Source organism: Styela clava, chromosome 5 (genome assembly GCF_964204865.1).
Source record: "Styela clava chromosome 5, kaStyClav1.hap1.2, whole genome shotgun sequence".
Lineage (NCBI taxonomy): Eukaryota > Metazoa > Chordata > Ascidiacea > Stolidobranchia > Styelidae > Styela > Styela clava.
Window position 1 is genome coordinate 2754153 of NC_135254.1, and position 15958 is coordinate 2770110.

Consider the following 15958-nt stretch of genomic DNA (forward strand, 5'->3'; position numbering starts at 1 on the left):
GAAGGAGATGCAGCTTCAACTACAGAGACATCTTTTGATACTTCATCCAATCATGGGGAGAATCCAGAATCTGGTTTGTGTCTATATAAATATTTGGTATACCGGTATATTATATGTCTCAACCAAAACATCATGCTACCTAATTGGAAATGTACTGATGCATTGATATCGGCCAATATTTCGGTATCGGCTAAAAAAAAGAATGATGTTTTGATATTGGAACAAAATCTTGCACGTAACTTAATGTATCAGTTTGGTATCTGTATCGGCATTTTTAGTTGGTATGGGCGACAAAAGTGGTATTCGTACATCCCTTTCAATTTGAGATAAGTCTTATTTAATTATATTTCCATATAAGTTTAACTAGGAATTGGTGCGCAATTGATGAGAGAGACTGTGCAACAAATGGGGACGATACTTCTTGCATGTGTGTCTCAGCTTTCAAAAAACGAGGTAAAAGCTTATGTTTCGCTTAGGCGTATATATAAGGCAATTCCCTTAAAAAAATGTTACTCCCTCGACTACAACCAACTGCTTTGTAAAATAGCCGGAATTAATATGTTTAAAATACACCCCGCTCCTACTGCCACACGTAATCTGGAGATCTAATTGTAATAAGGGTCTGAGAAGTAAATATGGATGATTGTGTGACAACAAGGTTACCCGATTGTAAAAAGCAGTTCGAGTTGAAGCATCAAAAATTCGTTTATCATCTGCATGAGAAACTGAAACGATTAGCTCTGTGGATCCAATGTTGTTGTTTTATTACATATATTGCATTGCACAGTAATAAAATCAAAACCATTGTGTTGTGGCATGGTCCGATCAGAGTGTGGCCTAATGAAAGGAAGGTATTGCACATCAACTTAATGGAATGACTGCAGGGAGACAATTGGAATAAATTTCTGCAGATAGACTAGAACAGATGTGCGAAGCCTCTGCACGCCCATTTTTGAACTCTTCAATGTGGTTTGTAATCTGTATATAAATGAGCATCATGGTAGAATAGATAAAGTTAGTGACCAAAGCAATAATTCCAGATTGCTTGGGAAACGTTACTGTAGTGTAGTAAAGCGTTGAAAATCGCCCAGCATTTGTAGTTGATATGTACTGATATTTCGGAATATGTCAGATAAAAGATATGAAGAACTAGCAGGATATTCGCGAAATTTGTATCTTTGCTCTGTTTCGTATGAATGAGAAACTTATAAAACACGTACAAGATAGTGAACTTGTAAAATTAAAAACATTTTGCAAAAAATGAATTCATTTTCAGCAGTTAAACCGAGTTTAAAAGCAGCCGTGGAAGATGAAACTGGCAACTGTTTTCAACTCCAAGTACGATGCCAACGATTTTAAACAGGATCGAAATTCAATGGTGTTCATGTAAACACGAGACATATTTTGGCTTTCGATTGTCCGAAATACGATGTGGAAACGTTTTTTGATAAAACTATTATCGTGACCATGTAAACGTAGTAGTTAAGTTTAAAATCGTGGGTATCTTACTTGGCGTTAACTTAAATACCATTGCCAGTTTCATGCTCCGCGGCTGCTTTTAAATTCGGTTTAACTGCAGAACATGAATCCATTTTTGTTCAAAATGTTTTTAATTTTACAAGTCAGCGATCTTGTACGTGTTAATAAGTTTCTCATTTATATGAAACAGAGCAAAGTTACAAATTTCGCAAATATGCTGTTAGTTCTTCATATCTTCTATCTGGCATATTTCAAAATATCAGTACATATCAATTACAAACGCTTGGCGATTTTCAACACTTTACTTACTACACTACAGCGACGTTTCCCAGGCAATCGGGGATTATTGCGTTGGTTACGAACTTTATTTATTTTACCATGATGCTCGTTTATATAGAATATAAACCACATTAAAGAGTTCAAAATTAGGCGTGCAGAGGCTTGGAACAACTGTTCTAGGATTTATTCCAAATGTATCTCTGTAGTCATTCCATTAAGTTGATGTACAAAACCTTCCTCTCATTAAGCTTTCTTGTGGAGAAAATCTATTTATATCGTAAAGGCTTGCCTATATCCATACACTTTGATCGGACCATGCCACAACACAATGGTTTTGATTTCATTCCTGTGCGATGTATCAACAGAGCTGCTAATCGTTTCAGTTTCTCATGCAGATGATAAACAAATTTTTTATGCTTCAACTTGAACTGCTTTTTACAAACGGGTGACCTTGTTGTGGCACAATGAACCATACTTACTTCTTGGACCCTTAAAACAAAGTTTACAATTAAATCTCTTACAATAAATTATGTGTGGCAGTAGGAGCGGGGTGTATTTTAAACATATTACTTCTCGCTTTTTACAAAGAAAATTTTTCTCCAGAAGGGAATTGCCTTATATATTGCGCCTAAGCAAAATATGAGCTTTTACCTCGATTTTTTGAAAGCTGAGATACACACGCAAAAAGTATCGTCCCCATTTGTTGCACAGTCTCTCTCATCAATCGGGCATGGGCTTCCATTTGCCCGTGCATCAATTTTTCTTCCCACTCCCTTTGTTTCTCGAAAAGGATTTCAAAGTCAACTGAAGGTCTTTTCCCTGCATAGTGGCATTAAGAGACTTTTACCTAACTAGGAAAAGCACAATTCCTAGTCAAACTTTCATGGAAATATAATTGAATAAGACTTATCTCAGTTAAGTAGCATGATGTTTTGGTTGAGACATATAATATATAACAAATATTTTTATAGATACGAACCAGATTCTGGATTCCCTCTATGATTGGATGAAGTATCAACAGATGTGTCTGTAGTTGAAGCTGCATCTTCTTCAACATTAAGCATAAGCAAAACAATTTTAAAAAGACAATCGTCAATTTCCTATCCTAATAAATTTGTGTGCTAAAATGACATTATTAGGGTGATAACAGAATATCTATCTCAGGAAGTGAGAAGGGTCATTAATCACAGACGGCTTAATCATATGCTCGTCTGGATATCTGTTTATGCCAGGTATGGGAATATTTAAGCCATTAATCATTATGGCGCATGGAGCAGTTGATTGAGGTGACAACTTCATTTATTATCCTCTGCAGTCAAAGTCTGGGCCAGGCTCACTGCTGGCTATCAGTAAGAGCTATACGAAATATATAAGTATATTGAAAATTAAAAAAAGTATATAGAACTGAACTACACACGAAGACATACCTGGTTCTGGTTTGCTTGAAAGCATTGCATCCCTTGGTTTATCAATTTCTGAAATAAAATAAAAACATGACATACACCAGTATACAGGTAATAGGGAACTGACAAAATGCATCAATCCAAAACATCAAAGAAAAATAGTTACCTAGTGTAAAAACATCCAGCTTTAGTAACCAGCTAATTGAAAAACTGAAAACATACTGCTAGTCAAGAATTTAACATAGTTCGTATTTGATAATATTTCAACGAAAATCAATTGCAATTTTCTAAAAATTGAGTAGAGATAACCTCGTTGTCCTCCCACTTAGCTTTCGGACTTGACATTGACTCCATTTCACTCACAAACATAAACTGTACTACTATTTTTCTGCGATAACTAATGTTTAAATATAAATTAAATAACAGTTTGCTAAATGCTATGAATGCAATTCATTATGTCAAGAAATTAAATTTTTGAAATAAAAAACGATAATCGATTTAACTGATACAGTACCTGTACCGTATTTTTGGTGTATGAATAGGCCTATATAACAGGCCCAACGTTTTGACGTTTGCTTTGCTAGACTAGGGTAGGGTTGAAAAGCTCCGAACAGCCATAGGCCTATTCTTGTCCACTAGTTCCTGACTCGTATCAGTGCTGTACTTGTGTTTAACATACTACTATCTGACTGTACCCTTTGCTAAATTACATACCGTAATCCGGGGAACTTCTACACTTACATACGTTTCAGTCAGTTGTAGCACTAGAATTCCGCGACTTTACCGTACTCAATATTTTATATTCATACCAAGTTACCGGTACCGTCAGACCGTAATGCACTGTGCATTACAGGCTGTTGGTTGGTCCAAAAGAATTTTAACATTTTCCTCAAGTAAAGAATTCTATCTACAACTAATAATTACTTCAAACAGCTCAAACTAGCTTGCAATTGCAACGCTGTCGCCCTGAAAGCATTACTGCACTAGGTTCACAGAAGCGCAGAGCAAGAGACCTCGAAAACGCCGAAGTAACACCGTCAGCGCGTCCCTGTTCGCGCGTGCGAGGAAAGCATCGTGCCTGCTAATTTACCCTGTGCAATCGTGCTGGAATATCACGATGCAAACACGCTCAGTCATGATTGGCGATCAAACCAAAGTGTTTACATGAACACGATTCGCTCAAAATACGGTTTTGGCACGATAATCGTTGCCATGTAAACGCACTAATGGATGGGGGCACTACGCCGGACGAATCTCCGCCATTCGTCCGGCGTGACGACATGCCACACGAAATAACCACCACGACAGCATTACATCCTTAAAAACCAATTCCAAACAGACATCTCCTTTATCCTCGCGGGTAGCTGGATGATTTTAATAGGGCAGATAGTGGGATGATTGTGCGCATTATAACAAAATTTGAAAAAAAAAATCACAAATCACAATGTTATATGACTGTGTATGAAATGTGCTAGTCTCTGTTGTTCACAAAATAAAAATTCAGGAGGGGCCTAATTTGGATGCCCAGTATAACAACTACGATTGAATTGCAAACATGTTCAATATTTATACTAGTTTTTATGACGGCAATATCCTTCAAAATTAATTTTTGTTTTGGATGCAGAAGAAATCTACTGGCTTCTGACATTGCCTTCCCTATGGAACGAAGACTAGCTTGCATTAAATGAGGTATTTCTTACCATATTTTTCAATGTTTTTAAGATTTAGTCACTTATATATATTTTATATTGAATTTGATCAAGTTAACATAACCTTTTCCAATGCAAAGGACAAGCACAGCTCTAACTTTTTATGTTTTGTGTTTGTTTTTGTGTCTAATTATATAGAAGCCATATCAGTGATGATCTCCTGCTATTGGGTGTTTACCTTACAAACTTTGGTGGGGATTTCTTTTTCATTCACAGTGTAGAACCTCTCGGCTCAAAACGGAAAAAATATTGGTATTTTTTCGGAGTGAGAATAATAGTGACGCTGATCAAACATGTTTGCAGGCGACAAAATCAATAGAATGTTGTATCAAATTTATTCTGTAATAATATCGATGCAGTACAAGGCTCCTTTGTCATACACATAGGACGATCTTTACCGTATACCAAATACAGCGTCAACGCGAAGATGCAGAAGGATGCGAAACATCACCACTGTTTTCGCCAACGCCAAGAGATCACAATTTTGGTAAAGAGTTTGACCTTCGGAAACAAATATTTCAGAGTACCATGAGCAAGAAAGTTTTCCTCTTTTTAAAGAAGAACAGCCGCCAGTACAAACTGTCTTGAAGATTTAGAAGTATCTGAATTCTGCATTTATAAATTGGCTATCAATTCATCATTGTTGAAATTTTATATCGAGTGCAGGTATGTAAAGATTGTTAGCATCCCGCATGTTTATCTTCTCCTATTCCGTGCGCCGCACTAGACGAGGTCCTATGAATTTGCGAAAAATATTTACAGTACAGACTTTTGTGTACGAAAATATTGTCGTTATAAATAAGCAAAAAGGATTCCCGCCCATCTGTACAATAACCGTTTTGGTATGAAATATGCAATTTTTGGTCATCGTTTACAGCAAGTTTAGAAACATACTTACCCAAAAAATTTCTAAAGCAGGCTCAACTGTCGGAATGCAGAAAATATCGAAAGATGTGGGGAACATATAATAAATAAACAAAATCACTTTTGTATTATATATTTGCGATTTTTGACCGCTATTCACGGCAAGTTTAAAACACATTTTCTCGATTATTTTTCTAGGTCGTTTTTTTTGTGTTCTCTGAAACAGGATTGTTCCTTTGATATACACAAAATATAGGTTTTTGAAAAACCTAATTGGGAACATTTACATTGAAGTAATAACAATTGGTTGTATAATAAATAAACCAAGATCACATTTCGGCGATGACACCCGGTTACATTATTGAAACAATTTACGTAGGAATTTATGTTATTGCAGAATTGGTTGGTGAGTAGTGAAACCCAGGTATTTGCCTCCACCTCCAAACACTGTCTGCTTGGATAAACTGCACTTTAAAAACCCTCGAGGGACTATTATAAAGAACAAACCAGGGGTTGATTTTACCAGATGAAACTTTTCGATAAAATATGTACCCTAAAAAATTCGAATTTAGCCTTCAAATAAACTGGAATTTACCCATTATATATGGATAAGATTCCTGGAACGGGTGTTGCTGGTATTGAGATTCATTCACTTCTACAAGTGATAAAAAGAAAGGTCATATGAGGATATTCCGCTTCATCTAAAAGCCAACCACTCAAAAAATTATAGTCCAAGTCAGTAGGGTTTGAAATGTGGTGTGCACGAGGACAATAGTCAAAAGCAAAGCACACGTGTGCGGAAGTTGCCTGAGAAAACAAGTAAAAGTTGTAAGAAGAAAATTGTCGGAAAGATTTTTGTTGTTATTTGTGAGGGAAATTTTTTTGATGATAAGGAGTAAGAAGGTTGGATTCAGTGTTAGATAAGTTAAAAATGGTTTCGTGATATTTGGGATGGGGTTTAAAGATTTGTAGTGAGGTTCAAACGTGATTATTATAGCCAAGCAATAAAACATTCCCTCTAAAGGGTGACAAAACATCCCTTATCAGGACAACAGGGCATGAAAAAAAACATTTTAAGGGAGTGCTAAGTTGCACTGCAGTTGTACCCCCGAAGGATAAATTTTCCTGTGGTGTGGTCATCCATCAGCACCCAAAAAAAGGATGTATGAGGAAGGCGTAATCAAATGAATAAATAAAGTGTGAGTGCTTTTAAGAAACGCTCCATGTTAGCCTGGGACCTATTCAGAAATCACTTAACTAAAAAAGCAAAGCTGTCTCTAAAGAGGTCAGACCACATAGGAGAACTATTTCACTTCAGTGGTTTGCCTGCGATTCAAATCCATACTGTCGGTCCTGAACATGAGACCTCCTCGTCGAGGAGATCCCGAAGTGAGCTGCACTGGTCTTGCTCTGTTGCTTCGCCGTGCTACTCGAGAAACCGCAGTTACGTACGTTGATCGAAAGGGTATGGAAGTTGTTCTTTTCATCTCAGGTAAGTGAGTTGCTTTTTCAACAAATAAAAATTTAGTTAGATAGTGAAAGTTTAATTCAAACTTCTTTCGCATCTATTTTATCGCTGCTGAACTTTAAAGGACCGGTAAATGGTACTGGTGGGATCCCGGTGCAGCGTATTAGCATGCTGGGTTGTTGTTTTGAAATAGAGAATTAAATCATAACGTACGAAATGTGGTATTGTTCAGACTTAATTCTTGGTCAAGATTTCATGAAGTTGCACAGTAGTGTGACTTTTGTTATGAAGGGTGGAAATGAACACCTTCGTATTCATGGAGAAAATAATTATAAAACTGCTTGCAATGTAGCCGCTGCAAATATAGAACGCCCTCGCTTGTTTAGACATCTCTCTGATGACTGGAAACCAATAGCAACACCATCACGTCAATACAAAAAAGATGATTTAATTTTTATACGTAATGAAGTGCAAAAACTCTTGAAGGATGGTGTTATTGAACCTGCTGAAACGCCATGGCGAGCTCAAGTACTTGTAACTAAAGATGACCGACATCGAAAGAGGATGGTGATTGACTATTTCATGACAATAGACAAGTTTACACTATTAGATGGCTTTCCTTTGCCAAGAATTGACAAAATGGTAAACGACATTTCTAAATTTAAGGTATTTAGCACTTTGGATCTAAAAAGCGCATATCACCAGTTACTTCTGGCTGAAAAAGACCGGCCATTCACTGGATTTGAAGCTGATGGTAACCTATATCAGTTTTGTAGAGTTCCTTTCGGTTTCACAAATGGAGTTTCAGCTTGCCAAATGACGATGAGTGCTTTAATCCAGAAATATAATCTCAAGGGAGTTTTCGTTTACCTAGACAACATAACAATTTGTGGAATGACTGAGGGGGATCATGATATCAATTTAAATGCATTCTTAGAAGCTTCAATAAAGGAAAATTTTACATTCAATAGTGCCAAAACGGTCCTACGAGTAACCCAAATTGACTTATTGGGATATAGAGTTTCTTGTGGCAAAATCAAGCCTGATCCAGAGAGATTACAGCCATTATGGAAATTACCCATTCCGAGAACGAGCAAAGAATTAAAACGATGTGTTGGACTCTTCGCATACTATGCCAAATGGATTCGTGACTATTCATGGAAAATTGCCCCACCGATTAAAGACTGCCAATTGCCACTAAATGATGAAGCTACAACTGCATTCTTGAATTTGCGTAAGGACCTTGCTAATGCGTGTTTAAAAACAATATCAGATGATGAATCATTCACAGTTAAAACTGATGCATCTGATGTTGCTATTGCTGCTGTGTTGGCCCAGAATGGGTGTCCTGTTGCTTTCTTATCTCGTACACTGAGCAATAGTGAAAAGCGGTATCCAGCAATAGAGAAAGAAGCTATGGCAATAATAGAGGCGACACGTAAATGGGGGCATTACTTACATGGACGCCATTTCAGATTGTTTACAGATCAAAAAGCAATATCATTTATATTTGATCCTACCATAAGAAGCAAAATAAAGAATACTAAACTACAGCTGTGGCGACTCGAACTGGGTTCCTTTTTCTACACGATTGAGCACAAGCCAGGATCTGAAAATACTGCTGCAGATACTTTGTCTAGAATTTGTGCTTCTTTGTCCCACATTGATAAATTTAATAAAATACACAAGGAGCTGGGTCATCCTGGAGTTACCAGACTGAATCATTTTATTAAAAGCCAAAATCTACCTTTTTCTCTTCAGGAAGAACGGACGGAATACTTGTTCTAACTGTCGAATTTGTTCTGAGATAAAGCCCTGCTTTTTCAAGCCTGAAGAGAAACCTCTTATTAAGGCAATGCAGCCGTGGGAGCGACTGAGTGTTGACTTCAAAGGGCCATTGAAGAGTCCCAGACCTTATTTATTGGTTATCATAGATGAAATGAGTCGGTTTCCATTTGCATTTCCCTGTGCTGACATGAAAAGCACTACGGTTTTAGAGTGTTTATCTCGATTGTTCTGCTTGTTTGGTTTTCCAAGTTTTGTGCATTCTGACAGAGGAGGATCTTTCTCATCTCATGAATTCAAGTCCTTTTTGCATTTTCGTGGAGTTAGTGCAAGCCGAACAACTCCATATCATCCTACTGGAAATGCACCAATGGAAATGCACTGGATACGCCATTCGCTATTTGATTAAGATCTACAGGTTCTAAATCTAACCTAAAATAGCTGGATATAGTCTAACTCTTCAACATTCGCTGTCAAACTCAACATCTAATTTCAACAGCGAGATGTCAAACAACAACAACAGTGTAGCTTCATCAAGCCAAAGCCCAAACAACGCTTAAGCAGGAGCCTACCCGATCCTGGCTTATCACCAATCGGTCCCATTTCACAACATCTCGAGGGATACACAAATTTCCATATAGCACTCCAGGAGGCAATTCAAACTAACATCATGAATCAACTTCCATCTCTAATAGCAACATGCCTTGCCGAAAATTTTATCTCTGCAAATATCTACCTCAGAATATCTACCCCTGAGTCCTGGTTTGAAAGAGTGCATGGAAGAACAAATGGTATCTCTTACCAAAATCAAACAAGATATAGCATCCATTAAAGATTCTCAAAACTTTCAATCAGAGAAATATGATGAAATCTTATCCAAACAAAAAGTAACAGAAGAATCCCTAAACCAATATGGCAAAAGAATACGGGATCTAGAAGACCTTATGTACGATCTTGAGGAAGAACTTTTCTATGCCACTGAAAAAATAGAGGAGCACGAACGTCGATCCAGATTAGACAACCTTGAATTCCACGGTATTGCTCCTAACATTAATGAAGACACTGATAATCTTGTCATGGAAATAGGTAAAATGATAAATGTCGAAATAAAACCTTCCGACATCTCTATAACTCATCGCTCTCCAACTCACAACTCTAAAATTCATAAGCCCATAGTGGCAAAATTCACCAACCGAAAAATCCGCTCCAAAATCTTAAAAAACCGCCACCTAATTAAATCTGCGGCCAACACAACATCGATAAGAAATATGGCCAAAGTATTTATTGTTGAGAACCTGACTGATAAAAATAAGAACCTCTTCTATCAAGCGAAACTTCTCAAAAAACGTTGCGGATATGCCTTCCTTTGGACTTCAAATGGCAAGGTTTTGATGAGGAAGAATAAAGATACCAACACTTTACCTATTGTTAATGAAGAGGACTTGAACAAAATAAGATAAGTCTACTCTTGGTCACAATTTTCTTATTTTTTTTAAAAACGCCACCCTTTTATTCTGTAATGAATTACCTAAGATTCTCTAACAACTGTTTATATGATGGGACTTGAATATAGGACTTGAACAAAATAAGATAAGTCTACTCTTGGTCACAATTTTCTTATTTTTTTTTAAAAACGCCACCCTTTTATTCTGTAATGATTTACCTAAGATTCTCTAACAACTGTTTATATGATACTTGTAGTGGGACTTCTGTCACAATATGCCCCTTATGCTACCTGATCTACCTCTTCACATCAGCTTTTGTGTTCATACTCAAGATTTTTCTTGCAAAAATTCTGTTTAAACAATACCACTGGGCCAAGAACTAAATTCTAACCTTAGCTCATGGGAATCGACAAGCTTCCACCCTCACGTTCCTACAGTTCTGTGTCGATATCTAGAAATATCTTCTATAAACAAAAAAACGTCCACTTTTTTACCCTCTGATCTCATTGTCTTACATCTTAATATTAGATCCCTGGGTAAATACGCTGATCATCTAATGGAACTGATTTCTCACTTCCGTACCCTGCCACAAATTATCGCTCTGAGCGAAACCAGAATCAAAAGTCAGTCCACTGTTACCAATGTGGACATTCCTGGCTACGTCTTTATCCATGCCCCCTCCCCAACGCAAGCTGGTGGTGTAGGTATTTATATCAAAACTAACATAGAATATCAAATTGTTCAAGCTTTCAACTTATCTTTTCAAAATTGTGAGGACATGTGGATTGAACTTAAGTATTCTCAACCAAACTCAAAAGCCCAAAGCTTAGTTATGGGGGTAATTTATAAGCATCCGCATCGCAATATTCCATCTTTTACTGAAGCCATGGCTTCTTTATTTGACAAGTTAGCGAGGGCAAAAAAGCAGTTTTTAATCCTAGGTGACCTCAATATCAACCTCCTAGATTCCCACGATACTCCCACTTCCAATTATCTAGATATGCTTTTGTCCCACTTTGTATTTCCAATCATCACTAGACCCACTCGAGTAACTTCCACCTCCCACACCTTAATAGATCACATTTACACCAACACCATAAAATCTTGTTCATCATCATTTATCATTCTTAGTGATCTCACTGATCATTTCCCTATTATGTGTACACTATCTTCATCCAGTCCTAGAGTTAAAACAGAAACACGCATGAAACGTGACATGGCCAATTTTTCTACTGACACATTCAGATTAGAAGTCGAGTTGATGTGCAACCGTTATATTGGTGAAATGTTATCTGAACAAAATTTTAATAGCTCATTCGATCTCTTTCTCAACCATTTTAAGTGGTTAATTAACAAACATGCACCACTCCGCCCACTTTCACGTAGAGAAAATAAATTGTATTCTAAGCCCTGGATTACCAGGGGAATCCATAAGTCAATCAAACACAAAAATAATATGTTCAAGCAAATGTATCTGAAGGGAAATGCATCCCAGCGTCTTCACTACAAAAAGTACAAAAACATTCTAACTCATTTGCAGAGAAAATCGAAACAAAAGTATTACCATAATATTCTAGTGAACAACAGAGGCGATGTGAAACGCACATGGCAAACCATCAATGACATCATCAAAATTAAGTCAAGAGATAACACCACCATCTCAGAGTTGATACTAGAAAATGGTACCACAGTTTCTGATCCAGTTCAAGTGGCCACCGAATTTAATAAATTCTTCTCAACCATAGGGAAGAAACTTGCAGATAAAATCGCACGTTGCTCAAAACCATGTACCGAATTTCTAGGTGTACCTTCGCAGAACTCTTTCTTTCTTGAATTAACAACACCTTCGGAAGTTCTCTATGTAATCAGGAACCTGAAAAAGGGTAAAGCTGTTGGGCCCGATGGTATTTCCTCCTATTTCCTAACAATAGTTGCCGATATTATATCACCGGTACTAAGTCACTTTTTCAATTCATCGTTTAGTCTAGGCATACATCCTTCCTCATTGAAAATGGCTAGAGTAATACCAATTTTTAAATGTGGTAAAAAGAATAACCCTTCGAACTATAGACCAATTTCCATTTTATCCTCAATTAGCATCATAGCGGAAAAGTTGATTTATACTAGAATGATGAGTTATTGTACCAAATTTAATTTGATAAACAAATGCCAATTCGGATTCCAGGCCAAACACTCAACCAGTCATGCCATACTTGATTTGACTTCATTTATCTATGATAAAATAGACAAAGGCGACTATGTCTGTTGTGCCTTTTTAGATCTAAAAAAGGCTTTTGACACTGTGGACCACACTATTCTCACCCATAAGTTAAAACATTACGGTTTTAGAGGTAATGCAGGCAAACTATTATCCAATTACCTGACGGGTCGTTACCAATTTGTTGAAGTAGGCCCACACAGATCTCCAATGTTGCCCATCCACTGCGGAATTGTTCAGGGTTCCGTAGTTGGCCCATTAGCTTTTCTCCTTTTCATAAACGACTTGTCCAACTGCTCGAACCTCTTGAGTAAATTGTTTGCAGATGATGCTTGCTTGCTCGCCAACGCAAAGGACCCAGCCACTCTTCAACTTAATATGAACACTGAAATAAATAAAATTTATGAATGGATGTTATGCAACAAACTAACAGTAAATATAGATAAGTCTAAAATCATGGTATTCAGCCCAAACTCTCGCATCAAATACCCAAAACTCTCAGTTGAAATTAAGGGTAACAAATTAGAAGTAGTCGATTCTTTTAAATATCTTGGACTCAATATTGACCACCAATTAAAGTGGAACACGCACACCTATGAATTGCATAAGAAACTATCAAGGACTGTAGGGATTCTGGGTAAGCTCAGATATTATTTACAGGATTCTACTCTGAGGACCATCTACTTCGCGCTTTTCCAGTCCCACATTCAGTATGCTATTGCTGCATGGGGTTCTACATCTCGAAAAAATTTGCGCAACTTAGAAATTCTGCAAAATAGGGCTATTAGAATTCTTTCCCGGGCACCTTTACGTTCTAACTTAAACATTCTATACCACAATCATAGAGTGTTAAAATTACTTGATATCCATAAGCTAGAAATTGCTAAGATTATGCATCAATTCCAAAACAATCAATTACCAGCAGCTTTTGAGCATTACTTTGTGACACTTAGCTCAGTACATGACCACAACACTCGTTCCTCGACAAAGAGTAATTTATTTGTACCTCGCTTTTCACTTAACAAATCCCAAAACTCTTTAAAATACAAAGACGTTTTAATTTGGAATAACCTACCCCAAGACCTACATGACTCATCCTATGTGACCTTCAAATTTAAATATAAAAATCTTCTGATCTCTTCTTACCAGGCCTCTTGAACTTGTCAAGTCACACTTTTACCCTTCCTTCGTGTTTATCAAGATAATACCTGACTTGATCCACAGCCCTCAAATCGACATCACCTGGAATTAAAAGCTTGGATTATTTTGTGATACTTTATTATAGTATATCGCACAGTGAATTAATTATTAATTATTCATCCTTATTTCTGTTTATAGATTATATGTTGTACAGTGAAATTAATAAGTCGTGTTCTTTTTATTGAATTTGTGAACTACTTCTTAAAATTGCTCGATTGTTACCTTGTGGTATCTGGTCAACACTCAAATGCACAAGTTCTATGTTTCAACTTTCATAGTATGATATCCTACTGGTTTTACCATTCTTTATAATGTGCATCTTTTGTATCATGTAATGTTTTACGCTAACAACGTTTCGGTCTAACAACCACTTAGCATACATCAGAATAATGTTTAACTTACCTCTTATTTATTTTTTTCCCCATTTCTAACTCTTCTTCTTGTTATGGTATATATATTATTTACCCCCAACACACAGCCTCTGCATAGCCCCACGAGTGTGAATTTAAAACATTGCTTAGTTTGTAAATTAATTAAAACTATCCGGTGATGTCCCTCTCAAATGCGATACCGGTACAAAAGTCTTTAGCGCAGCCACAGAATAACCACCGGCAGTCCGGCTCTCTTGGTTGGTTGTTCAATGATATGCGGTCACCATGGCGACCGCGGCCTGTCGTGCCTGGAGTTGCTTTCTTTCGTTATTATCCGGGTTAACGGGTCGCTTAATGGCGTCTCAAGTCCGGCTTTTGTTAGTATTTTATGTTTGACTTCTTTCTCATTATGATTTAATATTAGACTTACTGCCTCAAAGGTGACGCTGCCCGATAACCTTCTCTGGTTTATCGCGTCTCCCTTCACACTGAAATGTAATTTTTCATTTTTTCAATTTTGTTCGTCAATGTTTACATTCGGTTTGTGATAAAATAAACTACTGACTGACTGACTGGCACTATTATCCCCAAACCAGTAATAACAACAGACTAGTTATTCACGAAAAGTTTGGATCATGTATGCCCTAACAATCAGAAGCGATGGCTCAGTGGTTAACAAGTATTACACATCTTTGATTCCATGCACACCACCTCATCTAGTGTGTAATGAATTGAGTAGACAATATCGACCCCAAAAAATATTTAGATTGTTTTAAATAAATTAGCTCTTTACAAGTCAGTGTTTGCTTGCCCTTTTGGGAGTGAAAACATGAACAAATATTGCATAAAATTTCTATAGCATTTTATAGATTCTCTAATATATTGAAATTTGAATTGTGATATGCGTTTGTGTGCTTTTTAAACCGATCTCCATTAATATGAAGGACATATTTCATGCTGAGATGGATTGTTGGTTAGTGATGTTTGGAATAGGAGGTAGTTTATTTTTTATAACATGTTTTCGTGTGTCCACTGCGAACATGACTATGGACAACAGGTTTTGTTTAGTATTGCTGGAAATCTATTGCCTTGCTACAAATATTTTTATTACAGATTGCTTTAAACCTCATAAATTTAGATTGCATTTGTCGTCATGTTGGGTGGATATGGTGCGCATACATATTCAAATTCATCCTAAGTTATGTTTGCTTTCCGTGTGGTTTGCTGTTGTTACATTGTTTTGTATTAAAAGATCAAAATTAAATTCATTGAATGATTAGCTCCATATTGAGAGAGAGAGAGATTTATTTCGTCAACTAGAAAAAAACAGTCATAATAATAAATAAATAATGGCTATAAAAAAATACACTTTTTTCGGTATAGACTGGAAGGAGCGATACAACCATGCGGTCATCGAAGTCAGCCCCCTCCAAAATTTATTTATTGTCTTGTCATTGTTTTTTTCTTCAAGGCAAGCAGAAAACTGGAATACACGAAAAATTTATTCTTACAGATTCAGATGATTTATTTCTAACATGCAAGAATAAACACAAAAATTAAAGCACAAAAAAATGACAAACGTGTATAATGATAATCGTAAGAAATGTAATTATACACATAAGAATTCATACAAGTGAGAGATTCTTAACAATAGATAAGGAGTCGCGAAAGACTGTGACAGTCATCTAAAATTTTGAAGGCTTATATACCCTTGAGTCACACTTCATTTCTGATCAT

The 15958-nt window shown here is 36.6% G+C and overlaps 1 protein-coding gene and 1 long non-coding RNA gene across 3 annotated transcripts in view; one reads left to right on the top strand and one right to left on the bottom strand.

Moving 5' to 3' along the window:
• LOC144422810 (uncharacterized) overlaps positions 1–15958 on the top strand; it is a 128243-nt gene that overhangs the window by 64585 nt on the left and 47700 nt on the right. The gene's annotated exons all lie outside the window — the stretch shown is intronic.
• LOC120339487 (uncharacterized) lies at positions 9760–14764 on the bottom strand. 2 transcript variants are annotated; one of them, XR_013475416.1, is made up of 5 exons: positions 14253–14764; positions 13797–13892; positions 12813–13035; positions 10651–12305; positions 9760–10515 (listed from the first exon to the last, which is right to left on the bottom strand). It is a non-coding gene; the product is annotated as an uncharacterized LOC120339487 (long non-coding RNA). The 2 variants fall into 2 exon arrangements; XR_013475415.1 differs by lacking the exon at positions 9760–10515 and having other exon boundaries at positions 10575–12305.